Here is a 23,530-nt window from a genome sequence, read left to right as displayed (position 1 = left end):
GTCCAAAGGCTGAGGGCCTCTGCTACAATGGGCACCAGTGCCTGCAGGTCTTCGGGGGCCGTTTCTGCTAATAAATAAATAAATAAAGAAATAAAGAAAGAAAGAAAGAAAGAAAACAAAAACACTTGTGATGGTCTGCGAAAAGGGGAGCTTAGAGATTGAAGACAGCATCACTTTGGGAACGTTTGCGCTTTCACTTCCAAGCGCTGATATTCCTGTCTTGCTCTCCTGAAAGGACAGCCTTCCTCGCTATGAGCTTTTGTGGGTCAGTGCTGAAGCTCCCCCTAGAGGCTGCCGCTGAAGATGCACACTCACAACTAACCCTCCTTAGGAGAACTGCTTCGTGGGAGAGCACGTTTATTAAAAGGCGGCAGGCCATGATTGCCTGCGAGACACAGCAGGGTTACCATGCAGAGTTCAAAGGGGGCTTTGCTTGTACAGCAAGTGCCGGAGGGCAAGAAGGGATGACATAGGAGCTGCCCTTTTTTCGGGCTCGCACACCAAGGCCTGCACCAGCCTTCGAGGCTCAGCCTGCCTCTGGACTGCCCTAGACCACCTTTACTCAAAGCACACACTCTGGTCGGGGACTCGAAGCCAGGCCCGTGGCAGTGAAAGCACCAAATCCTCACCACTAGGCCACCGGGGAAACGACTGCAGCACCCGGGAGGTTTCCGCAACCGTACTTGCAGTCAGCTGGAGGCTATTGTAATGCTGTTAAGTGAGAGACGTTTGCCGCTCGCAAGCCAATTCCATCCAACCTCCTGCAGGGGGCACTCTGGGCTGGTTTTCCACTTGTTCGCCTGCTGCTGAAACAGCAAAGATTCAATTCGAAGCCCTTTGCAGCAGCTCACCAGGATGGCCGAGTGGTTAAGGCGTTGGACTTAAGATCCAATGGACAAGTGTCCGCGTGGGTTCGAGCCCCACTCCTGGTACAGGTTTTTACTCTTCTTACCTAAATGCGGCAGCAGCTTCGCACAAGCCCTTTCCTGCTGTCTGTAGGCAGTGCCCCTACCTCAAAGCCCTGAGGCTTGAGTTCACCTGAAAAGAGCAACAAGGAATCGTTGCCCGTAGACTCTTTTCCTGGAAAACCTTTGCATTTTTGTACCATGTCCCTCGCATCCCAAGCTTAAGCCGCCAAAGTTGGCAGAGCTTGTGCAACCCCGCCAACAGCCCTACCACCCCAAAAGAAAATTGGGCAGGGATTCCCGCCTCCGCTTCCGAAACGGGCTTCCAAACGGGCGATGCCCTGACGGGTCAGCCAGTCACCGTCTAGGCCCGGTACACCCCTGTGAATAATAGAGCGTCCAACCTCAAATCAGGCTACAGGGCCCTTCAGCCCATAGAAGGAGAACCTGTCAACAAACGGGGCGAGGGCAATGCTCGGGCCCCTTGCGAAGCCTTTGCCAAGCTCCAAAGGCTGCACTTTCCCAGCAGACCACAGCTCTGTATGCAAATCAAGCAGCTACGACCCCTCCCTCCCCTGCTTTTCTCCTCCAAACCGGTACGCAACCATTTCTGCAGCCCTCTGCCCCAGGGTCCCGGGCAAGGTCTTGGTCTGATGAGGCTAGGGATGGTGGGCGAGCTCGGCTTTGGCAGGGCGACAGGACTAATATTTTCTCTACAGCTTTGGAAGAAAGAAAGCTTCCTTTTTGGGGCACAGGCCCACTTCTAGCGGCGACAGCTTCCGGTAAGGGACCATGCTGAAAAGATGCTTGGAGTTACCGCCAGGGGAGCCACGCCGCTATTGCCTGTGAGTGAAGCTACATTTGAAAGAAATATTTTTTGAGACGCAGTTGTTTGAATTTCTGTAAAAATGTCATTCAGTAAAAGCCTCTCTTCCCTGACCGGGAATCGAACCCGGGCCACGGCGGTGAGAGCGCCGAATCCTAACCACTAGACCACCAGGGAGACCGCTGGACAGCTCGGGAAGGCCGGGCAGTGGTGTCCGAGTGCACAATGCCTGCAGGTGCCTCAAAGGCCAGTCCATTGGGGGACTGGGAAGAGAGGGGGAGGGCCGAGCAGATAGGTTCTCTCCAGCGGTGAAAAAGGAAGCTGCCTTTTTTGCGTCAAGGGCAGTCTTTCCGCAGCGACAGGAGAATGAATGGGACTCTGCCATAAACACGTTTTGCGTCGCGCTGAGGGCACTTCCTCCATTTTGTGCACGCAAATCTGCATCTGGGAGCAAGATTTCCAGTCGCCAGTTAACTGCATTGCTGTAAATAAAAATGTCAGTTGTTAAAAGAGCTCCTTCCCTGACCGGGAATCGAACCCGGGCCGCGGCGGTGAGAGCCCCGAATCCTAACCACTAGACCACCAGGGACGGTGGGTGCACCCCGTTGCGTGTCGCTCAGATGGTGGCGTCCGAGTCCAAAGGCTGAGGGCCTCTGCTACAATGGGCACCAGTGCCTGCAGGTCTTCGGGGGCCGTTTCTGCTAATAAATAAAGAAATAAAGAAAGAAAGAAAGAAAGAAAGAAAACAAAAACACTTGTGATGGTCTGCGAAAAGGGGAGCTTAGAGATTGAAGACAGCATCACTTTGGGAACGTTTGCGCTTTCACTTCCAAGCGCTGATATTCCTGTCTTGCTCTCCTGAAAGGACAGCCTTCCTCGCTATGAGCTTTTGTGGGTCAGTGCTGAAGCTCCCCCTAGAGGCTGCCGCTGAAGATGCACACTCACAACTAACCCTCCTTAGGAGAACTGCTTCGTGGGAGAGCACGTTTATTAAAAGGCGGCAGGCCATGATTGCCTGCGAGACACAGCAGGGTTACCATGCAGAGTTCAAAGGGGGCTTTGCTTGTACAGCAAGTGCCGGAGGGCAAGAAGGGATGACATAGGAGCTGCCCTTTTTTCGGGCTCGCACACCAAGGCCTGCACCAGCCTTCGAGGCTCAGCCTGCCTCTGGACTGCCCTAGACCACCTTTACTCAAAGCACACACTCTGGTCGGGGACTCGAAGCCAGGCCCGTGGCAGTGAAAGCACCAAATCCTCACCACTAGGCCACCGGGGAAACGACTGCAGCACCCGGGAGGTTTCCGCAACCGTACTTGCAGTCAGCTGGAGGCTATTGTAATGCTGTTAAGTGAGAGACGTTTGCCGCTCGCAAGCCAATTCCATCCAACCTCCTGCAGGGGGCACTCTGGGCTGGTTTTCCACTTGTTCGCCTGCTGCTGAAACAGCAAAGATTCAATTCGAAGCCCTTTGCAGCAGCTCACCAGGATGGCCGAGTGGTTAAGGCGTTGGACTTAAGATCCAATGGACAAGTGTCCGCGTGGGTTCGAGCCCCACTCCTGGTACAGGTTTTTACTCTTCTTACCTAAATGCGGCAGCAGCTTCGCACAAGCCCTTTCCTGCTGTCTGTAGGCAGTGCCCCTACCTCAAAGCCCTGAGGCTTGAGTTCACCTGAAAAGAGCAACAAGGAATCGTTGCCCGTAGACTCTTTTCCTGGAAAACCTTTGCATTTTTGTACCATGTCCCTCGCATCCCAAGCTTAAGCCGCCAAAGTTGGCAGAGCTTGTGCAACCCCGCCAACAGCCCTACCACCCCAAAAGAAAATTGGGCAGGGATTCCCGCCTCCGCTTCCTCACGGCTTCCGAAACGGGCTTCCAAACGGGCTTCCAAACGGGCGATGCCCTGACGGGTCAGCCAGTCACCGTCTAGGCCCGGTACACCCCTGTGAATAATAGAGCGTCCAACCTCAAATCAGGCTACAGGGCCCTTCAGCCCATAGAAGGAGAACCTGTCAACAAACGGGGCGAGGGCAATGCTCGGGCCCCTTGCGAAGCCTTTGCCAAGCTCCAAAGGCTGCACTTTCCCAGCAGACCACAGCTCTGTATGCAAATCAAGCAGCTACGACCCCTCCCTCCCCTGCTTTTCTCCTCCAAACCGGTACGCAACCATTTCTGCAGCCCTCTGCCCCAGGGTCCCGGGCAAGGTCTTGGTCTGATGAGGCTAGGGATGGTGGGCGAGCTCGGCTTTGGCAGGGCGACAGGACTAATATTTTCTCTACAGCTTTGGAAGAAAGAAAGCTTCCTTTTTGGGGCACAGGCCCACTTCTAGCGGCGACAGCTTCCGGTAAGGGACCATGCTGAAAAGATGCTTGGAGTTACCGCCAGGGGAGCCACGCCGCTATTGCCTGTGAGTGAAGCTACATTTGAAAGAAATATTTTTTGAGACGCAGTTGTTTGAATTTCTGTAAAAATGTCATTCAGTAAAAGCCTCTCTTCCCTGACCGGGAATCGAACCCGGGCCGCGGCGGTGAGAGCGCCGAATCCTAACCACTAGACCACCAGGGAGACCGCTGGACAGCTCGGGAAGGCCGGGCAGTGGTGTCCGAGTGCACAATGCCTGCAGGTGCCTCAAAGGCCAGTCCATTGGGGGACTGGGAAGAGAGGGGGAGGGCCGAGCAGATAGGTTCTCTCCAGCGGTGAAAAAGGAAGCTGCCTTTTTTGCGTCAAGGGCAGTCTTTCCGCAGCGACAGGAGAATGAATGGGACTCTGCCATAAACACGTTTTGCGTCGCGCTGAGGGCACTTCCTCCATTTTGTGCACGCAAATCTGCATCTGGGAGCAAGATTTCCGGTCGCCAGTTAACTGCATTGCTGTAAATAAAAATGTCAGTTGTTAAAAGAGCTCCTTCCCTGACCGGGAATCGAACCCGGGCCGCGGCGGTGAGAGCGCCGAATCCTAACCACTAGACCACCAGGGACGGTGGGTGCACCCCGTTGCGTGTCGCTCAGATGGTGGCGTCCGAGTCCAAAGGCTGAGGGCCTCTGCTACAATGGGCACCAGTGCCTGCAGGTCTTCGGGGGCCGTTTCTGCTAATAAATAAATAAATAAAGAAATAAAGAAAGAAAGAAAGAAAGAAAACAAAAACACTTGTGATGGTCTGCGAAAAGGGGAGCTTAGAGATTGAAGACAGCATCACTTTGGGAACGTTTGCGCTTTCACTTCCAAGCGCTGATATTCCTGTCTTGCTCTCCTGAAAGGACAGCCTTCCTCGCTATGAGCTTTTGTGGGTCAGTGCTGAAGCTCCCCCTAGAGGCTGCCGCTGAAGATGCACACTCACAACTAACCCTCCTTAGGAGAACTGCTTCGTGGGAGAGCACGTTTATTAAAAGGCGGCAGGCCATGATTGCCTGCGAGACACAGCAGGGTTACCATGCAGAGTTCAAAGGGGGCTTTGCTTGTACAGCAAGTGCCGGAGGGCAAGAAGGGATGACATAGGAGCTGCCCTTTTTTCGGGCTCGCACACCAAGGCCTGCACCAGCCTTCGAGGCTCAGCCTGCCTCTGGACTGCCCTAGACCACCTTTACTCAAAGCACACACTCTGGTCGGGGACTCGAAGCCAGGCCCGTGGCAGTGAAAGCACCAAATCCTCACCACTAGGCCACCGGGGAAACGACTGCAGCACCCGGGAGGTTTCCGCAACCGTACTTGCAGTCAGCTGGAGGCTATTGTAATGCTGTTAAGTGAGAGACGTTTGCCGCTCGCAAGCCAATTCCATCCAACCTCCTGCAGGGGGCACTCTGGGCTGGTTTTCCACTTGTTCGCCTGCTGCTGAAACAGCAAAGATTCAATTCGAAGCCCTTTGCAGCAGCTCACCAGGATGGCCGAGTGGTTAAGGCGTTGGACTTAAGATCCAATGGACAAGTGTCCGCGTGGGTTCGAGCCCCACTCCTGGTACAGGTTTTTACTCTTCTTACCTAAATGCGGCAGCAGCTTCGCACAAGCCCTTTCCTGCTGTCTGTAGGCAGTGCCCCTACCTCAAAGCCCTGAGGCTTGAGTTCACCTGAAAAGAGCAACAAGGAATCGTTGCCCGTAGACTCTTTTCCTGGAAAACCTTTGCATTTTTGTACCATGTCCCTCGCATCCCAAGCTTAAGCCGCCAAAGTTGGCAGAGCTTGTGCAACCCCGCCAACAGCCCTACCACCCCAAAAGAAAATTGGGCAGGGATTCCCGCCTCCGCTTCCGAAACGGGCTTCCAAACGGGCGATGCCCTGACGGGTCAGCCAGTCACCGTCTAGGCCCGGTACACCCCTGTGAATAATAGAGCGTCCAACCTCAAATCAGGCTACAGGGCCCTTCAGCCCATAGAAGGAGAACCTGTCAACAAACGGGGCGAGGGCAATGCTCGGGCCCCTTGCGAAGCCTTTGCCAAGCTCCAAAGGCTGCACTTTCCCAGCAGACCACAGCTCTGTATGCAAATCAAGCAGCTACGACCCCTCCCTCCCCTGCTTTTCTCCTCCAAACCGGTACGCAACCATTTCTGCAGCCCTCTGCCCCAGGGTCCCGGGCAAGGTCTTGGTCTGATGAGGCTAGGGATGGTGGGCGAGCTCGGCTTTGGCAGGGCGACAGGACTAATATTTTCTCTACAGCTTTGGAAGAAAGAAAGCTTCCTTTTTGGGGCACAGGCCCACTTCTAGCGGCGACAGCTTCCGGTAAGGGACCATGCTGAAAAGATGCTTGGAGTTACCGCCAGGGGAGCCACGCCGCTATTGCCTGTGAGTGAAGCTACATTTGAAAGAAATATTTTTTGAGACGCAGTTGTTTGAATTTCTGTAAAAATGTCATTCAGTAAAAGCCTCTCTTCCCTGACCGGGAATCGAACCCGGGCCGAGGCGGTGAGAGCACCGAATCCTAACCACTAGACCACCAGGGAGACCGCTGGACAACTCGGGAAGGCCGGGCAGTGGTGTCCGAGTGCACAATGCCTGCAGGTGCCTCAAAGGCCAGTCCATTGGGGGACTGGGAAGAGAGGGGGAGGGCCGAGCAGATAGGTTCTCTCCAGCGGTGAAAAAGGAAGCTGCCTTTTTTGCGTCAAGGGCAGTCTTTCCGCAGCGACAGGAGAATGAATGGGACTCTGCCATAAACACGTTTTGCGTCGCGCTGAGGGCACTTCCTCCATTTTGTGCACGCAAATCTGCATCTGGGAGCAAGATTTCCGGTCGCCAGTTAACTGCATTGCTGTAAATAAAAATGTCAGTTGTTAAAAGAGCTCCTTCCCTGACCGGGAATCGAACCCAGGCCGCGGCGGTGAGAGCGCCTAATCCTAACCACTAGACCACCAGGGACGGTGGGTGCACCCCGTTGCGTGTCGCTCAGATGGTGGCGTCCGAGTCCAAAGGCTGAGGGCCTCTGCTACAATGGGCACCAGTGCCTGCAGGTCTTCGGGGGCCGTTTCTGCTAATAAATAAAGAAATAAAGAAAGAAAGAAAGAAAGAAAGAAAACAAAAACACTTGTGATGGTCTGCGAAAAGGGGAGCTTAGAGATTGAAGACAGCATCACTTTGGGAACGTTTGCGCTTTCACTTCCAAGCGCTGATATTCCTGTCTTGCTCTCCTGAAAGGACAGCCTTCCTCGCTATGAGCTTTTGTGGGTCAGTGCTGAAGCTCCCCCTAGAGGCTGCCGCTGAAGATGCACACTCACAACTAACCCTCCTTAGGAGAACTGCTTCGTGGGAGAGCACGTTTATTAAAAGGCGGCAGGCCATGATTGCCTGCGAGACACAGCAGGGTTACCATGCAGAGTTCAAAGGGGGCTTTGCTTGTACAGCAAGTGCCGGAGGGCAAGAAGGGATGACATAGGAGCTGCCCTTTTTTCGGGCTCGCACACCAAGGCCTGCACCAGCCTTCGAGGCTCAGCCTGCCTCTGGACTGCCCTAGACCACCTTTACTCAAAGCACACACTCTGGTCGGGGACTCGAAGCCAGGCCCGTGGCAGTGAAAGCACCAAATCCTCACCACTAGGCCACCGGGGAAACGACTGCAGCACCCGGGAGGTTTCCGCAACCGTACTTGCAGTCAGCTGGAGGCTATTGTAATGCTGTTAAGTGAGAGACGTTTGCCGCTCGCAAGCCAATTCCATCCAACCTCCTGCAGGGGGCACTCTGGGCTGGTTTTCCACTTGTTCGCCTGCTGCTGAAACAGCAAAGATTCAATTCGAAGCCCTTTGCAGCAGCTCACCAGGATGGCCGAGTGGTTAAGGCGTTGGACTTAAGATCCAATGGACAAGTGTCCGCGTGGGTTCGAGCCCCACTCCTGGTACAGGTTTTTACTCTTCTTACCTAAATGCGGCAGCAGCTTCGCACAAGCCCTTTCCTGCTGTCTGTAGGCAGTGCCCCTACCTCAAAGCCCTGAGGCTTGAGTTCACCTGAAAAGAGCAACAAGGAATCGTTGCCCGTAGACTCTTTTCCTGGAAAACCTTTGCATTTTTGTACCATGTCCCTCGCATCCCAAGCTTAAGCCGCCAAAGTTGGCAGAGCTTGTGCAACCCCGCCAACAGCCCTACCACCCCAAAAGAAAATTGGGCAGGGATTCCCGCCTCCGCTTCCTCACGGCTTCCGAAACGGGCTTCCAAACGGGCGATGCCCTGACGGGTCAGCCAGTCACCGTCTAGGCCCGGTACACCCCTGTGAATAATAGAGCGTCCAACCTCAAATCAGGCTACAGGGCCCTTCAGCCCATAGAAGGAGAACCTGTCAACAAACGGGGCGAGGGCAATGCTCGGGCCCCTTGCGAAGCCTTTGCCAAGCTCCAAAGGCTGCACTTTCCCAGCAGACCACAGCTCTGTATGCAAATCAAGCAGCTACGACCCCTCCCTCCCCTGCTTTTCTCCTCCAAACCGGTACGCAACCATTTCTGCAGCCCTCTGCCCCAGGGTCCCGGGCAAGGTCTTGGTCTGATGAGGCTAGGGATGGTGGGCGAGCTCGGCTTTGGCAGGGCGACAGGACTAATATTTTCTCTACAGCTTTGGAAGAAAGAAAGCTTCCTTTTTGGGGCACAGGCCCACTTCTAGCGGCGACAGCTTCCGGTAAGGGACCATGCTGAAAAGATGCTTGGAGTTACCGCCAGGGGAGCCACGCCGCTATTGCCTGTGAGTGAAGCTACATTTGAAAGAAATATTTTTTGAGACGCAGTTGTTTGAATTTCTGTAAAAATGTCATTCAGTAAAAGCCTCTCTTCCCTGACCGGGAATCGAACCCGGGCCGCGGCGGTGAGAGCGCCGAATCCTAACCACTAGACCACCAGGGAGACCGCTGGACAGCTCGGGAAGGCCGGGCAGTGGTGTCCGAGTGCACAATGCCTGCAGGTGCCTCAAAGGCCAGTCCATTGGGGGACTGGGAAGAGAGGGGGAGGGCCGAGCAGATAGGTTCTCTCCAGCGGTGAAAAAGGAAGCTGCCTTTTTTGCGTCAAGGGCAGTCTTTCCGCAGCGACAGGAGAATGAATGGGACTCTGCCATAAACACGTTTTGCGTCGCGCTGAGGGCACTTCCTCCATTTTGTGCACGCAAATCTGCATCTGGGAGCAAGATTTCCGGTCGCCAGTTAACTGCATTGCTGTAAATAAAAATGTCAGTTGTTAAAAGAGCTCCTTCCCTGACCGGGAATCGAACCCGGGCCGCAGCGGTGAGAGCGCCGAATCCTAACCACTAGACCACCAGGGACGGTGGGTGCACCCCGTTGCGTGTCGCTCAGATGGTGGCGTCCGAGTCCAAAGGCTGAGGGCCTCTGCTACAATGGGCACCAGTGCCTGCAGGTCTTCGGGGGCCGTTTCTGCTAATAAATAAATAAATAAAGAAATAAAGAAAGAAAGAAAGAAAGAAAACAAAAACACTTGTGATGGTCTGCGAAAAGGGGAGCTTAGAGATTGAAGACAGCATCACTTTGGGAACGTTTGCGCTTTCACTTCCAAGCGCTGATATTCCTGTCTTGCTCTCCTGAAAGGACAGCCTTCCTCGCTATGAGCTTTTGTGGGTCAGTGCTGAAGCTCCCCCTAGAGGCTGCCGCTGAAGATGCACACTCACAACTAACCCTCCTTAGGAGAACTGCTTCGTGGGAGAGCACGTTTATTAAAAGGCGGCAGGCCATGATTGCCTGCGAGACACAGCAGGGTTACCATGCAGAGTTCAAAGGGGGCTTTGCTTGTACAGCAAGTGCCGGAGGGCAAGAAGGGATGACATAGGAGCTGCCCTTTTTTCGGGCTCGCACACCAAGGCCTGCACCAGCCTTCGAGGCTCAGCCTGCCTCTGGACTGCCCTAGACCACCTTTACTCAAAGCACACACTCTGGTCGGGGACTCGAAGCCAGGCCCGTGGCAGTGAAAGCACCAAATCCTCACCACTAGGCCACCGGGGAAACGACTGCAGCACCCGGGAGGTTTCCGCAACCGTACTTGCAGTCAGCTGGAGGCTATTGTAATGCTGTTAAGTGAGAGACGTTTGCCGCTCGCAAGCCAATTCCATCCAACCTCCTGCAGGGGGCACTCTGGGCTGGTTTTCCACTTGTTCGCCTGCTGCTGAAACAGCAAAGATTCAATTCGAAGCCCTTTGCAGCAGCTCACCAGGATGGCCGAGTGGTTAAGGCGTTGGACTTAAGATCCAATGGACAAGTGTCCGCGTGGGTTCGAGCCCCACTCCTGGTACAGGTTTTTACTCTTCTTACCTAAATGCGGCAGCAGCTTCGCACAAGCCCTTTCCTGCTGTCTGTAGGCAGTGCCCCTACCTCAAAGCCCTGAGGCTTGAGTTCACCTGAAAAGAGCAACAAGGAATCGTTGCCCGTAGACTCTTTTCCTGGAAAACCTTTGCATTTTTGTACCATGTCCCTCGCATCCCAAGCTTAAGCCGCCAAAGTTGGCAGAGCTTGTGCAACCCCGCCAACAGCCCTACCACCCCAAAAGAAAATTGGGCAGGGATTCCCGCCTCCGCTTCCGAAACGGGCTTCCAAACGGGCGATGCCCTGACGGGTCAGCCAGTCACCGTCTAGGCCCGGTACACCCCTGTGAATAATAGAGCGTCCAACCTCAAATCAGGCTACAGGGCCCTTCAGCCCATAGAAGGAGAACCTGTCAACAAACGGGGCGAGGGCAATGCTCGGGCCCCTTGCGAAGCCTTTGCCAAGCTCCAAAGGCTGCACTTTCCCAGCAGACCACAGCTCTGTATGCAAATCAAGCAGCTACGACCCCTCCCTCCCCTGCTTTTCTCCTCCAAACCGGTACGCAACCATTTCTGCAGCCCTCTGCCCCAGGGTCCCGGGCAAGGTCTTGGTCTGATGAGGCTAGGGATGGTGGGCGAGCTCGGCTTTGGCAGGGCGACAGGACTAATATTTTCTCTACAGCTTTGGAAGAAAGAAAGCTTCCTTTTTGGGGCACAGGCCCACTTCTAGCGGCGACAGCTTCCGGTAAGGGACCATGCTGAAAAGATGCTTGGAGTTACCGCCAGGGGAGCCACGCCGCTATTGCCTGTGAGTGAAGCTACATTTGAAAGAAATATTTTTTGAGACGCAGTTGTTTGAATTTCTGTAAAAATGTCATTCAGTAAAAGCCTCTCTTCCCTGACCGGGAATCGAACCCGGGCCACGGCGAGCGCCGAATCCTAACCACTAGACCACCAGGGAGACCGCTGGACAGCTCGGGAAGGCCGGGCAGTGGTGTCCGAGTGCACAATGCCTGCAGGTGCCTCAAAGGCCAGTCCATTGGGGGACTGGGAAGAGAGGGGGAGGGCCGAGCAGATAGGTTCTCTCCAGCGGTGAAAAAGGAAGCTGCCTTTTTTGCGTCAAGGGCAGTCTTTCCGCAGCGACAGGAGAATGAATGGGACTCTGCCATAAACACGTTTTGCGTCGCGCTGAGGGCACTTCCTCCATTTTGTGCACGCAAATCTGCATCTGGGAGCAAGATTTCCAGTCGCCAGTTAACTGCATTGCTGTAAATAAAAATGTCAGTTGTTAAAAGAGCTCCTTCCCTGACCGGGAATCGAACCCGGGCCGCGGCGGTGAGAGCCCCGAATCCTAACCACTAGACCACCAGGGACGGTGGGTGCACCCCGTTGCGTGTCGCTCAGATGGTGGCGTCCGAGTCCAAAGGCTGAGGGCCTCTGCTACAATGGGCACCAGTGCCTGCAGGTCTTCGGGGGCCGTTTCTGCTAATAAATAAAGAAATAAAGAAAGAAAGAAAGAAAGAAAGAAAACAAAAACACTTGTGATGGTCTGCGAAAAGGGGAGCTTAGAGATTGAAGACAGCATCACTTTGGGAACGTTTGCGCTTTCACTTCCAAGCGCTGATATTCCTGTCTTGCTCTCCTGAAAGGACAGCCTTCCTCGCTATGAGCTTTTGTGGGTCAGTGCTGAAGCTCCCCCTAGAGGCTGCCGCTGAAGATGCACACTCACAACTAACCCTCCTTAGGAGAACTGCTTCGTGGGAGAGCACGTTTATTAAAAGGCGGCAGGCCATGATTGCCTGCGAGACACAGCAGGGTTACCATGCAGAGTTCAAAGGGGGCTTTGCTTGTACAGCAAGTGCCGGAGGGCAAGAAGGGATGACATAGGAGCTGCCCTTTTTTCGGGCTCGCACACCAAGGCCTGCACCAGCCTTCGAGGCTCAGCCTGCCTCTGGACTGCCCTAGACCACCTTTACTCAAAGCACACACTCTGGTCGGGGACTCGAAGCCAGGCCCGTGGCAGTGAAAGCACCAAATCCTCACCACTAGGCCACCGGGGAAACGACTGCAGCACCCGGGAGGTTTCCGCAACCGTACTTGCAGTCAGCTGGAGGCTATTGTAATGCTGTTAAGTGAGAGACGTTTGCCGCTCGCAAGCCAATTCCATCCAACCTCCTGCAGGGGGCACTCTGGGCTGGTTTTCCACTTGTTCGCCTGCTGCTGAAACAGCAAAGATTCAATTCGAAGCCCTTTGCAGCAGCTCACCAGGATGGCCGAGTGGTTAAGGCGTTGGACTTAAGATCCAATGGACAAGTGTCCGCGTGGGTTCGAGCCCCACTCCTGGTACAGGTTTTTACTCTTCTTACCTAAATGCGGCAGCAGCTTCGCACAAGCCCTTTCCTGCTGTCTGTAGGCAGTGCCCCTACCTCAAAGCCCTGAGGCTTGAGTTCACCTGAAAAGAGCAACAAGGAATCGTTGCCCGTAGACTCTTTTCCTGGAAAACCTTTGCATTTTTGTACCATGTCCCTCGCATCCCAAGCTTAAGCCGCCAAAGTTGGCAGAGCTTGTGCAACCCCGCCAACAGCCCTACCACCCCAAAAGAAAATTGGGCAGGGATTCCCGCCTCCGCTTCCTCACGGCTTCCGAAACGGGCTTCCAAACGGGCGATGCCCTGACGGGTCAGCCAGTCACCGTCTAGGCCCGGTACACCCCTGTGAATAATAGAGCGTCCAACCTCAAATCAGGCTACAGGGCCCTTCAGCCCATAGAAGGAGAACCTGTCAACAAACGGGGCGAGGGCAATGCTCGGGCCCCTTGCGAAGCCTTTGCCAAGCTCCAAAGGCTGCACTTTCCCAGCAGACCACAGCTCTGTATGCAAATCAAGCAGCTACGACCCCTCCCTCCCCTGCTTTTCTCCTCCAAACCGGTACGCAACCATTTCTGCAGCCCTCTGCCCCAGGGTCCCGGGCAAGGTCTTGGTCTGATGAGGCTAGGGATGGTGGGCGAGCTCGGCTTTGGCAGGGCGACAGGACTAATATTTTCTCTACAGCTTTGGAAGAAAGAAAGCTTCCTTTTTGGGGCACAGGCCCACTTCTAGCGGCGACAGCTTCCGGTAAGGGACCATGCTGAAAAGATGCTTGGAGTTACCGCCAGGGGAGCCACGCCGCTATTGCCTGTGAGTGAAGCTACATTTGAAAGAAATATTTTTTGAGACGCAGTTGTTTGAATTTCTGTAAAAATGTCATTCAGTAAAAGCCTCTCTTCCCTGACCGGGAATCGAAACCGGGCCGCGGCGGTGAGAGCGCCGAATCCTAACCACTAGACCACCAGGGAGACCGCTGGACAGCTCGGGAAGGCCGGGCAGTGGTGTCCGAGTGCACAATGCCTGCAGGTGCCTCAAAGGCCAGTCCATTGGGGGACTGGGAAGAGAGGGGGAGGGCCGAGCAGATAGGTTCTCTCCAGCGGTGAAAAAGGAAGCTGCCTTTTTTGCGTCAAGGGCAGTCTTTCCGCAGCGACAGGAGAATGAATGGGACTCTGCCATAAACACGTTTTGCGTCGCGCTGAGGGCACTTCCTCCATTTTGTGCACGCAAATCTGCATCTGGGAGCAAGATTTCCGGTCGCCAGTTAACTGCATTGCTGTAAATAAAAATGTCAGTTGTTAAAAGAGCTCCTTCCCTGACCGGGAATCGAACCCGGGCCGCAGCGGTGAGAGCGCCGAATCCTAACCACTAGACCACCAGGGACGGTGGGTGCACCCCGTTGCGTGTCGCTCAGATGGTGGCGTCCGAGTCCAAAGGCTGAGGGCCTCTGCTACAATGGGCACCAGTGCCTGCAGGTCTTCGGGGGCCGTTTCTGCTAATAAATAAATAAATAAAGAAATAAAGAAAGAAAGAAAGAAAGAAAACAAAAACACTTGTGATGGTCTGCGAAAAGGGGAGCTTAGAGATTGAAGACAGCATCACTTTGGGAACGTTTGCGCTTTCACTTCCAAGCGCTGATATTCCTGTCTTGCTCTCCTGAAAGGACAGCCTTCCTCGCTATGAGCTTTTGTGGGTCAGTGCTGAAGCTCCCCCTAGAGGCTGCCGCTGAAGATGCACACTCACAACTAACCCTCCTTAGGAGAACTGCTTCGTGGGAGAGCACGTTTATTAAAAGGCGGCAGGCCATGATTGCCTGCGAGACACAGCAGGGTTACCATGCAGAGTTCAAAGGGGGCTTTGCTTGTACAGCAAGTGCCGGAGGGCAAGAAGGGATGACATAGGAGCTGCCCTTTTTTCGGGCTCGCACACCAAGGCCTGCACCAGCCTTCGAGGCTCAGCCTGCCTCTGGACTGCCCTAGACCACCTTTACTCAAAGCACACACTCTGGTCGGGGACTCGAAGCCAGGCCCGTGGCAGTGAAAGCACCAAATCCTCACCACTAGGCCACCGGGGAAACGACTGCAGCACCCGGGAGGTTTCCGCAACCGTACTTGCAGTCAGCTGGAGGCTATTGTAATGCTGTTAAGTGAGAGACGTTTGCCGCTCGCAAGCCAATTCCATCCAACCTCCTGCAGGGGGCACTCTGGGCTGGTTTTCCACTTGTTCGCCTGCTGCTGAAACAGCAAAGATTCAATTCGAAGCCCTTTGCAGCAGCTCACCAGGATGGCCGAGTGGTTAAGGCGTTGGACTTAAGATCCAATGGACAAGTGTCCGCGTGGGTTCGAGCCCCACTCCTGGTACAGGTTTTTACTCTTCTTACCTAAATGCGGCAGCAGCTTCGCACAAGCCCTTTCCTGCTGTCTGTAGGCAGTGCCCCTACCTCAAAGCCCTGAGGCTTGAGTTCACCTGAAAAGAGCAACAAGGAATCGTTGCCCGTAGACTCTTTTCCTGGAAAACCTTTGCATTTTTGTACCATGTCCCTCGCATCCCAAGCTTAAGCCGCCAAAGTTGGCAGAGCTTGTGCAACCCCGCCAACAGCCCTACCACCCCAAAAGAAAATTGGGCAGGGATTCCCGCCTCCGCTTCCTCACGGCTTCCGAAACGGGCTTCCAAACGGGCGATGCCCTGACGGGTCAGCCAGTCACCGTCTAGGCCCGGTACACCCCTGTGAATAATAGAGCGTCCAACCTCAAATCAGGCTACAGGGCCCTTCAGCCCATAGAAGGAGAACCTGTCAACAAACGGGGCGAGGGCAATGCTCGGGCCCCTTGCGAAGCCTTTGCCAAGCTCCAAAGGCTGCACTTTCCCAGCAGACCACAGCTCTGTATGCAAATCAAGCAGCTACGACCCCTCCCTCCCCTGCTTTTCTCCTCCAAACCGGTACGCAACCATTTCTGCAGCCCTCTGCCCCAGGGTCCCGGGCAAGGTCTTGGTCTGATGAGGCTAGGGATGGTGGGCGAGCTCGGCTTTGGCAGGGCGACAGGACTAATATTTTCTCTACAGCTTTGGAAGAAAGAAAGCTTCCTTTTTGGGGCACAGGCCCACTTCTAGCGGCGACAGCTTCCGGTAAGGGACCATGCTGAAAAGATGCTTGGAGTTACCGCCAGGGGAGCCACGCCGCTATTGCCTGTGAGTGAAGCTACATTTGAAAGAAATATTTTTTGAGACGCAGTTGTTTGAATTTCTGTAAAAATGTCATTCAGTAAAAGCCTCTCTTCCCTGACCGGGAATCGAACCCGGGCCGCGGCGGTGAGAGCGCCGAATCCTAACCACTAGACCACCAGGGAGACCGCTGGACAGCTCGGGAAGGCCGGGCAGTGGTGTCCGAGTGCACAATGCCTGCAGGTGCCTCAAAGGCCAGTCCATTGGGGGACTGGGAAGAGAGGGGGAGGGCCGAGCAGATAGGTTCTCTCCAGCGGTGAAAAAGGAAGCTGCCTTTTTTGCGTCAAGGGCAGTCTTTCCGCAGCGACAGGAGAATGAATGGGACTCTGCCATAAACACGTTTTGCGTCGCGCTGAGGGCACTTCCTCCATTTTGTGCACGCAAATCTGCATCTGGGAGCAAGATTTCCGGTCGCCAGTTAACTGCATTGCTGTAAATAAAAATGTCAGTTGTTAAAAGAGCTCCTTCCCTGACCGGGAATCGAACCCGGGCCGCGGCGGTGAGAGCCCCGAATCCTAACCACTAGACCACCAGGGACGGTGGGTGCACCCCGTTGCGTGTCGCTCAGATGGTGGCGTCCGAGTCCAAAGGCTGAGGGCCTCTGCTACAATGGGCACCAGTGCCTGCAGGTCTTCGGGGGCCGTTTCTGCTAATAAATAAAGAAAGAAAGAAAGAAAGAAAGAAAGAAAGAAAACAAAAACACTTGTGATGGTCTGCGAAAAGGGGAGCTTAGAGATTGAAGACAGCATCACTTTGGGAACGTTTGCGCTTTCACTTCCAAGCGCTGATATTCCTGTCTTGCTCTCCTGAAAGGACAGCCTTCCTCGCTATGAGCTTTTGTGGGTCAGTGCTGAAGCTCCCCCTAGAGGCTGCCGCTGAAGATGCACACTCACAACTAACCCTCCTTAGGAGAACTGCTTCGTGGGAGAGCACGTTTATTAAAAGGCGGCAGGCCATGATTGCCTGCGAGACACAGCAGGGTTACCATGCAGAGTTCAAAGGGGGCTTTGCTTGTACAGCAAGTGCCGGAGGGCAAGAAGGGATGACATAGGAGCTGCCCTTTTTTCGGGCTCGCACACCAAGGCCTGCACCAGCCTTCGAGGCTCAGCCTGCCTCTGGACTGCCCTAGACCACCTTTACTCAAAGCACACACTCTGGTCGGGGACTCGAAGCCAGGCCCGTGGCAGTGAAAGCACCAAATCCTCACCACTAGGCCACCGGGGAAACGACTGCAGCACCCGGGAGGTTTCCGCAACCGTACTTGCAGTCAGCTGGAGGCTATTGTAATGCTGTTAAGTGAGAGACGTTTGCCGCTCGCAAGCCAATTCCATCCAACCTCCTGCAGGGGGCACTCTGGGCTGGTTTTCCACTTGTTCGCCTGCTGCTGAAACAGCAAAGATTCAATTCGAAGCCCTTTGCAGCAGCTCACCAGGATGGCCGAGTGGTTAAGGCGTTGGACTTAAGATCCAATGGACAAGTGTCCGCGTGGGTTCGAGCCCCACTCCTGGTACAGGTTTTTACTCTTCTTACCTAAATGCGGCAGCAGCTTCGCACAAGCCCTTTCCTGCTGTCTGTAGGCAGTGCCCCTACCTCAAAGCCCTGAGGCTTGAGTTCACCTGAAAAGAGCAACAAGGAATCGTTGCCCGTAGACTCTTTTCCTGGAAAACCTTTGCATTTTTGTACCATGTCCCTCGCATCCCAAGCTTAAGCCGCCAAAGTTGGCAGAGCTTGTGCAACCCCGCCAACAGCCCTACCACCCCAAAAGAAAATTGGGCAGGGATTCCCGCCTCCGCTTCCTCACGGCTTCCGAAACGGGCTTCCAAACGGGCGATGCCCTGACGGGTCAGCCAGTCACCGTCTAGGCCCGGTACACCCCTGTGAATAATAGAGCGTCCAACCTCAAATCAGGCTACAGGGCCCTTCAGCCCATAGAAGGAGAACCTGTCAACAAACGGGGCGAGGGCAATGCTCGGGCCCCTTGCGAAGCCTTTGCCAAGCTCCAAAGGCTGCACTTTCCCAGCAGACCACAGCTCTGTATGCAAATCAAGCAGCTACGACCCCTCCCTCCCCTGCTTTTCTCCTCCAAACCGGTACGCAACCATTTCTGCAGCCCTCTGCCCCAGGGTCCCGGGCAAGGTCTTGGTCTGATGAGGCTAGGGATGGTGGGCGAGCTCGGCTTTGGCAGGGCGACAGGACTAATATTTTCTCTACAGCTTTGGAAGAAAGAAAGCTTCCTTTTTGGGGCACAGGCCCACTTCTAGCGGCGACAGCTTCCGGTAAGGGACCATGCTGAAAAGATGCTTGGAGTTACCGCCAGGGGAGCCACGCCGCTATTGCCTGTGAGTGAAGCTACATTTGAAAGAAATATTTTTTGAGACGCAGTTGTTTGAATTTCTGTAAAAATGTCATTCAGTAAAAGCCTCTCTTCCCTGACCGGGAATCGAACCCGGGCCGCGGCGGTGAGAGCGCCGAATCCTAACCACTAGACCACCAGGGAGACCGCTGGACAGCTCGGGAAGGCCGGGCAGTGGTGTCCGAGTGCACAATGCCTGCAGGTGCCTCAAAGGCCAGTCCATTGGGGGACTGGGAAGAGAGGGGGAGGGCCGAGCAGATAGGTTCTCTCCAGCGGTGAAAAAGGAAGCTGCCTTTTTTGCGTCAAGGGCAGTCTTTCCGCAGCGACAGGAGAATGAATGGGACTCTGCCATAAACACGTTTTGCGTCGCGCTGAGGGCACTTCCTCCATTTTGTGCACGCAAATCTGCATCTGGGAGCAAGATTTCCGGTCGCCAGTTAACTGCATTGCTGTAAATAAAAATGTCAGTTGTTAAAAGAGCTCCTTCCCTGACCGGGAATCGAACCCGGGCCGCGGCGGTGAGAGCCCCGAATCCTAACCACTAGACCACCAGGGACGGTGGGTGCACCCCGTTGCGTGTCGCTCAGATGGTGGCGTCCGAGTCCAAAGGCTGAGGGCCTCTGCTACAATGGGCACCAGTGCCTGCAGGTCTTCGGGGGCCGTTTCTGCTAATAAATAAAGAAATAAAGAAAGAAAGAAAGAAAGAAAGAAAACAAAAACACTTGTGATGGTCTGCGAAAAGGGGAGCTTAGAGATTGAAGACAGCATCACTTTGGGAACGTTTGCGCTTTCACTTCCAAGCGCTGATATTCCTGTCTTGCTCTCCTGAAAGGACAGCCTTCCTCGCTATGAGCTTTTGTGGGTCAGTGCTGAAGCTCCCCCTAGAGGCTGCCGCTGAAGATGCACACTCACAACTAACCCTCCTTAGGAGAACTGCTTCGTGGGAGAGCACGTTTATTAAAAGGCGGCAGGCCATGATTGCCTGCGAGACACAGCAGGGTTACCATGCAGAGTTCAAAGGGGGCTTTGCTTGTACAGCAAGTGCCGGAGGGCAAGAAGGGATGACATAGGAGCTGCCCTTTTTTCGGGCTCGCACACCAAGGCCTGCACCAGCCTTCGAGGCTCAGCCTGCCTCTGGACTGCCCTAGACCACCTTTACTCAAAGCACACACTCTGGTCGGGGACTCGAAGCCAGGCCCGTGGCAGTGAAAGCACCAAATCCTCACCACTAGGCCACCGGGGAAACGACTGCAGCACCCGGGAGGTTTCCGCAACCGTACTTGCAGTCAGCTGGAGGCTATTGTAATGCTGTTAAGTGAGAGACGTTTGCCGCTCGCAAGCCAATTCCATCCAACCTCCTGCAGGGGGCACTCTGGGCTGGTTTTCCACTTGTTCGCCTGCTGCTGAAACAGCAAAGATTCAATTCGAAGCCCTTTGCAGCAGCTCACCAGGATGGCCGAGTGGTTAAGGCGTTGGACTTAAGATCCAATGGACAAGTGTCCGCGTGGGTTCGAGCCCCACTCCTGGTACAGGTTTTTACTCTTCTTACCTAAATGCGGCAGCAGCTTCGCACAAGCCCTTTCCTGCTGTCTGTAGGCAGTGCCCCTACCTCAAAGCCCTGAGGCTTGAGTTCACCTGAAAAGAGCAACAAGGAATCGTTGCCCGTAGACTCTTTTCCTGGAAAACCTTTGCATTTTTGTACCATGTCCCTCGCATCCCAAGCTTAAGCCGCCAAAGTTGGCAGAGCTTGTGCAACCCCGCCAACAGCCCTACCACCCCAAAAGAAAATTGGGCAGGGATTCCTGCCTCCGCTTCCTCACGGCTTCCGAAACGGGCTTCCAAACGGGCTTCCAAACGGGCGATGCCCTGACGGGTCAGCCAGTCACCGTCTAGGCCCGGTACACCCCTGTGAATAATAGAGCGTCCAACCTCAAATCAGGCTACAGGGCCCTTCAGCCCATAGAAGGAGAACCTGTCAACAAACGGGGCGAGGGCAATGCTCGGGCCCCTTGCGAAGCCTTTGCCAAGCTCCAAAGGCTGCACTTTCCCAGCAGACCACAGCTCTGTATGCAAATCAAGCAGCTACGACCCCTCCCTCCCCTGCTTTTCTCCTCCAAACCGGTACGCAACCATTTCTGCAGCCCTCTGCCCCAGGGTCCCGGGCAAGGTCTTGGTCTGATGAGGCTAGGGATGGTGGGCGAGCTCGGCTTTGGCAGGGCGACAGGACTAATATTTTCTCTACAGCTTTGGAAGAAAGAAAGCTTCCTTTTTGGGGCACAGGCCCACTTCTAGCGGCGACAGCTTCCGGTAAGGGACCATGCTGAAAAGATGCTTGGAGTTACCGCCAGGGGAGCCACGCCGCTATTGCCTGTGAGTGAAGCTACATTTGAAAGAAATATTTTTTGAGACGCAGTTGTTTGAATTTCTGTAAAAATGTCATTCAGTAAAAGCCTCTCTTCCCTGACCGGGAATCGAACCCGGGCCGCGGCGGTGAGAGCGCCGAATCCTAACCACTAGACCACCAGGGAGACCGCTGGACAGCTCGGGAAGGCCGGGCAGTGGTGTCCGAGTGCACAATGCCTGCAGGTGCCTCAAAGGCCAGTCCATTGGGGGACTGGGAAGAGAGGGGGAGGGCCGAGCAGATAGGTTCTCTCCAGCGGTGAAAAAGGAAGCTGCCTTTTTTGCGTCAAGGGCAGTCTTTCCGCAGCGACAGGAGAATGAATGGGACTCTGCCATAAACACGTTTTGCGTCGCGCTGAGGGCACTTCCTCCATTTTGTGCACGCAAATCTGCATCTGGGAGCAAGATTTCCGGTCGCCAGTTAACTGCATTGCTGTAAATAAAAATGTCAGTTGTTAAAAGAGCTCCTTCCCTGACCGGGAATCGAACCCGGGCCGCGGCGGTGAGAGCGCCGAATCCTAACCACTAGACCACCAGGGACGGTGGGTGCACCCCGTTGCGTGTCGCTCAGATGGTGGCGTCCGAGTCCAAAGGCTGAGGGCCTCTGCTACAATGGGCACCAGTGCCTGCAGGTCTTCGGGGGCCGTTTCTGCTAATAAATAAATAAATAAAGAAATAAAGAAAGAAAGAAAGAAAGAAAACAAAAACACTTGTGATGGTCTGCGAAAAGGGGAGCTTAGAGATTGAAGACAGCATCACTTTGGGAACGTTTGCGCTTTCACTTCCAAGCGCTGATATTCCTGTCTTGCTCTCCTGAAAGGACAGCCTTCCTCGCTATGAGCTTTTGTGGGTCAGTGCTGAAGCTCCCCCTAGAGGCTGCCGCTGAAGATGCACACTCACAACTAACCCTCCTTAGGAGAACTGCTTCGTGGGAGAGCACGTTTATTAAAAGGCGGCAGGCCATGATTGCCTGCGAGACACAGCAGGGTTACCATGCAGAGTTCAAAGGGGGCTTTGCTTGTACAGCAAGTGCCGGAGGGCAAGAAGGGATGACATAGGAGCTGCCCTTTTTTCGGGCTCGCACACCAAGGCCTGCACCAGCCTTCGAGGCTCAGCCTGCCTCTGGACTGCCCTAGACCACCTTTACTCAAAGCACACACTCTGGTCGGGGACTCGAAGCCAGGCCCGTGGCAGTGAAAGCACCAAATCCTCACCACTAGGCCACCGGGGAAACGACTGCAGCACCCGGGAGGTTTCCGCAACCGTACTTGCAGTCAGCTGGAGGCTATTGTAATGCTGTTAAGTGAGAGACGTTTGCCGCTCGCAAGCCAATTCCATCCAACCTCCTGCAGGGGGCACTCTGGGCTGGTTTTCCACTTGTTCGCCTGCTGCTGAAACAGCAAAGATTCAATTCGAAGCCCTTTGCAGCAGCTCACCAGGATGGCCGAGTGGTTAAGGCGTTGGACTTAAGATCCAATGGACAAGTGTCCGCGTGGGTTCGAGCCCCACTCCTGGTACAGGTTTTTACTCTTCTTACCTAAATGCGGCAGCAGCTTCGCACAAGCCCTTTCCTGCTGTCTGTAGGCAGTGCCCCTACCTCAAAGCCCTGAGGCTTGAGTTCACCTGAAAAGAGCAACAAGGAATCGTTGCCCGTAGACTCTTTTCCTGGAAAACCTTTGCATTTTTGTACCATGTCCCTCGCATCCCAAGCTTAAGCCGCCAAAGTTGGCAGAGCTTGTGCAACCCCGCCAACAGCCCTACCACCCCAAAAGAAAATTGGGCAGGGATTCCCGCCTCCGCTTCCGAAACGGGCTTCCAAACGGGCGATGCCCTGACGGGTCAGCCAGTCACCGTCTAGGCCCGGTACACCCCTGTGAATAATAGAGCGTCCAACCTCAAATCAGGCTACAGGGCCCTTCAGCCCATAGAAGGAGAACCTGTCAACAAACGGGGCGAGGGCAATGCTCGGGCCCCTTGCGAAGCCTTTGCCAAGCTCCAAAGGCTGCACTTTCCCAGCAGACCACAGCTCTGTATGCAAATCAAGCAGCTACGACCCCTCCCTCCCCTGCTTTTCTCCTCCAAACCGGTACGCAACCATTTCTGCAGCCCTCTGCCCCAGGGTCCCGGGCAAGGTCTTGGTCTGATGAGGCTAGGGATGGTGGGCGAGCTCGGCTTTGGCAGGGCGACAGGACTAATATTTTCTCTACAGCTTTGGAAGAAAGAAAGCTTCCTTTTTGGGGCACAGGCCCACTTCTAGCGGCGACAGCTTCCGGTAAGGGACCATGCTGAAAAGATGCTTGGAGTTACCGCCAGGGGAGCCACGCCGCTATTGCCTGTGAGTGAAGCTACATTTGAAAGAAATATTTTTTGAGACGCAGTTGTTTGAATTTCTGTAAAAATGTCATTCAGTAAAAGCCTCTCTTCCCTGACCGGGAATCGAACCCGGGCCGCGGCGGTGAGAGCGCCGAATCCTAACCACTAGACCACCAGGGAGACCGCTGGACAGCTCGGGAAGGCCGGGCAGTGGTGTCCGAGTGCACAATGCCTGCAGGTGCCTCAAAGGCCAGTCCATTGGGGGACTGGGAAGAGAGGGGGAGGGCCGAGCAGATAGGTTCTCTCCAGCGGTGAAAAAGGAAGCTGCCTTTTTTGCGTCAAGGGCAGTCTTTCCGCAGCGACAGGAGAATGAATGGGACTCTGCCATAAACACGTTTTGCGTCGCGCTGAGGGCACTTCCTCCATTTTGTGCACGCAAATCTGCATCTGGG

The 23,530-nt window shown here is 54.6% G+C and overlaps 28 non-coding genes across 28 annotated transcripts; 10 read left to right on the top strand and 18 right to left on the bottom strand.

Annotated features, from left to right (window-relative positions):
* The first annotated feature begins 849 nt into the window (after positions 1–849).
* Positions 850–932, top strand: TRNAL-UAA (transfer RNA leucine (anticodon UAA)). The gene has a single exon. It is a non-coding gene; the product is annotated as a tRNA-Leu (tRNA).
* A 904-nt stretch (positions 933–1,836) lies between these two features.
* On the bottom strand, positions 1,837–1,908 carry TRNAE-CUC (transfer RNA glutamic acid (anticodon CUC)). Its single transcript has one exon. It is a non-coding gene; the product is annotated as a tRNA-Glu (tRNA).
* A 340-nt stretch (positions 1,909–2,248) lies between these two features.
* On the bottom strand, positions 2,249–2,320 carry TRNAE-CUC (transfer RNA glutamic acid (anticodon CUC)). Its single transcript has one exon. It is a non-coding gene; the product is annotated as a tRNA-Glu (tRNA).
* An 890-nt stretch (positions 2,321–3,210) lies between these two features.
* TRNAL-UAA (transfer RNA leucine (anticodon UAA)) lies at positions 3,211–3,293 on the top strand. Its single transcript has one exon. It is a non-coding gene; the product is annotated as a tRNA-Leu (tRNA).
* Positions 3,294–4,220: 927 nt separating this feature from the next.
* On the bottom strand, positions 4,221–4,292 carry TRNAE-CUC (transfer RNA glutamic acid (anticodon CUC)). The gene has a single exon. It is a non-coding gene; the product is annotated as a tRNA-Glu (tRNA).
* Positions 4,293–4,632: 340 nt separating this feature from the next.
* On the bottom strand, positions 4,633–4,704 carry TRNAE-CUC (transfer RNA glutamic acid (anticodon CUC)). Its single transcript has one exon. It is a non-coding gene; the product is annotated as a tRNA-Glu (tRNA).
* An 894-nt stretch (positions 4,705–5,598) lies between these two features.
* Positions 5,599–5,681, top strand: TRNAL-UAA (transfer RNA leucine (anticodon UAA)). The gene has a single exon. It is a non-coding gene; the product is annotated as a tRNA-Leu (tRNA).
* Positions 5,682–6,585: 904 nt separating this feature from the next.
* Positions 6,586–6,657, bottom strand: TRNAE-CUC (transfer RNA glutamic acid (anticodon CUC)). The gene has a single exon. It is a non-coding gene; the product is annotated as a tRNA-Glu (tRNA).
* Positions 6,658–6,997: 340 nt separating this feature from the next.
* On the bottom strand, positions 6,998–7,069 carry TRNAE-CUC (transfer RNA glutamic acid (anticodon CUC)). Its single transcript has one exon. It is a non-coding gene; the product is annotated as a tRNA-Glu (tRNA).
* An 890-nt stretch (positions 7,070–7,959) lies between these two features.
* TRNAL-UAA (transfer RNA leucine (anticodon UAA)) lies at positions 7,960–8,042 on the top strand. Its single transcript has one exon. It is a non-coding gene; the product is annotated as a tRNA-Leu (tRNA).
* A 915-nt stretch (positions 8,043–8,957) lies between these two features.
* TRNAE-CUC (transfer RNA glutamic acid (anticodon CUC)) lies at positions 8,958–9,029 on the bottom strand. Its single transcript has one exon. It is a non-coding gene; the product is annotated as a tRNA-Glu (tRNA).
* Positions 9,030–9,369: 340 nt separating this feature from the next.
* TRNAE-CUC (transfer RNA glutamic acid (anticodon CUC)) lies at positions 9,370–9,441 on the bottom strand. Its single transcript has one exon. It is a non-coding gene; the product is annotated as a tRNA-Glu (tRNA).
* Positions 9,442–10,335: 894 nt separating this feature from the next.
* On the top strand, positions 10,336–10,418 carry TRNAL-UAA (transfer RNA leucine (anticodon UAA)). Its single transcript has one exon. It is a non-coding gene; the product is annotated as a tRNA-Leu (tRNA).
* A 1,311-nt stretch (positions 10,419–11,729) lies between these two features.
* On the bottom strand, positions 11,730–11,801 carry TRNAE-CUC (transfer RNA glutamic acid (anticodon CUC)). The gene has a single exon. It is a non-coding gene; the product is annotated as a tRNA-Glu (tRNA).
* An 890-nt stretch (positions 11,802–12,691) lies between these two features.
* On the top strand, positions 12,692–12,774 carry TRNAL-UAA (transfer RNA leucine (anticodon UAA)). The gene has a single exon. It is a non-coding gene; the product is annotated as a tRNA-Leu (tRNA).
* A 915-nt stretch (positions 12,775–13,689) lies between these two features.
* On the bottom strand, positions 13,690–13,761 carry TRNAE-CUC (transfer RNA glutamic acid (anticodon CUC)). Its single transcript has one exon. It is a non-coding gene; the product is annotated as a tRNA-Glu (tRNA).
* Positions 13,762–14,101: 340 nt separating this feature from the next.
* TRNAE-CUC (transfer RNA glutamic acid (anticodon CUC)) lies at positions 14,102–14,173 on the bottom strand. The gene has a single exon. It is a non-coding gene; the product is annotated as a tRNA-Glu (tRNA).
* Positions 14,174–15,067: 894 nt separating this feature from the next.
* On the top strand, positions 15,068–15,150 carry TRNAL-UAA (transfer RNA leucine (anticodon UAA)). The gene has a single exon. It is a non-coding gene; the product is annotated as a tRNA-Leu (tRNA).
* A 915-nt stretch (positions 15,151–16,065) lies between these two features.
* Positions 16,066–16,137, bottom strand: TRNAE-CUC (transfer RNA glutamic acid (anticodon CUC)). Its single transcript has one exon. It is a non-coding gene; the product is annotated as a tRNA-Glu (tRNA).
* Positions 16,138–16,477: 340 nt separating this feature from the next.
* On the bottom strand, positions 16,478–16,549 carry TRNAE-CUC (transfer RNA glutamic acid (anticodon CUC)). Its single transcript has one exon. It is a non-coding gene; the product is annotated as a tRNA-Glu (tRNA).
* An 890-nt stretch (positions 16,550–17,439) lies between these two features.
* On the top strand, positions 17,440–17,522 carry TRNAL-UAA (transfer RNA leucine (anticodon UAA)). The gene has a single exon. It is a non-coding gene; the product is annotated as a tRNA-Leu (tRNA).
* A 915-nt stretch (positions 17,523–18,437) lies between these two features.
* On the bottom strand, positions 18,438–18,509 carry TRNAE-CUC (transfer RNA glutamic acid (anticodon CUC)). The gene has a single exon. It is a non-coding gene; the product is annotated as a tRNA-Glu (tRNA).
* A 340-nt stretch (positions 18,510–18,849) lies between these two features.
* TRNAE-CUC (transfer RNA glutamic acid (anticodon CUC)) lies at positions 18,850–18,921 on the bottom strand. Its single transcript has one exon. It is a non-coding gene; the product is annotated as a tRNA-Glu (tRNA).
* Positions 18,922–19,811: 890 nt separating this feature from the next.
* Positions 19,812–19,894, top strand: TRNAL-UAA (transfer RNA leucine (anticodon UAA)). The gene has a single exon. It is a non-coding gene; the product is annotated as a tRNA-Leu (tRNA).
* Positions 19,895–20,821: 927 nt separating this feature from the next.
* TRNAE-CUC (transfer RNA glutamic acid (anticodon CUC)) lies at positions 20,822–20,893 on the bottom strand. Its single transcript has one exon. It is a non-coding gene; the product is annotated as a tRNA-Glu (tRNA).
* Positions 20,894–21,233: 340 nt separating this feature from the next.
* TRNAE-CUC (transfer RNA glutamic acid (anticodon CUC)) lies at positions 21,234–21,305 on the bottom strand. Its single transcript has one exon. It is a non-coding gene; the product is annotated as a tRNA-Glu (tRNA).
* Positions 21,306–22,199: 894 nt separating this feature from the next.
* On the top strand, positions 22,200–22,282 carry TRNAL-UAA (transfer RNA leucine (anticodon UAA)). Its single transcript has one exon. It is a non-coding gene; the product is annotated as a tRNA-Leu (tRNA).
* A 904-nt stretch (positions 22,283–23,186) lies between these two features.
* Positions 23,187–23,258, bottom strand: TRNAE-CUC (transfer RNA glutamic acid (anticodon CUC)). Its single transcript has one exon. It is a non-coding gene; the product is annotated as a tRNA-Glu (tRNA).
* Between the last annotated feature and the right edge of the window lie 272 nt (positions 23,259–23,530).

Source organism: Ambystoma mexicanum, chromosome 5p (genome assembly GCF_040938575.1).
Source record: "Ambystoma mexicanum isolate Mex_15411 chromosome 5p, UKY_AmexF1_1, whole genome shotgun sequence".
Lineage (NCBI taxonomy): Eukaryota > Metazoa > Chordata > Amphibia > Caudata > Ambystomatidae > Ambystoma > Ambystoma mexicanum.
This window is presented reverse-complemented; position numbering and strand designations above follow the sequence as displayed.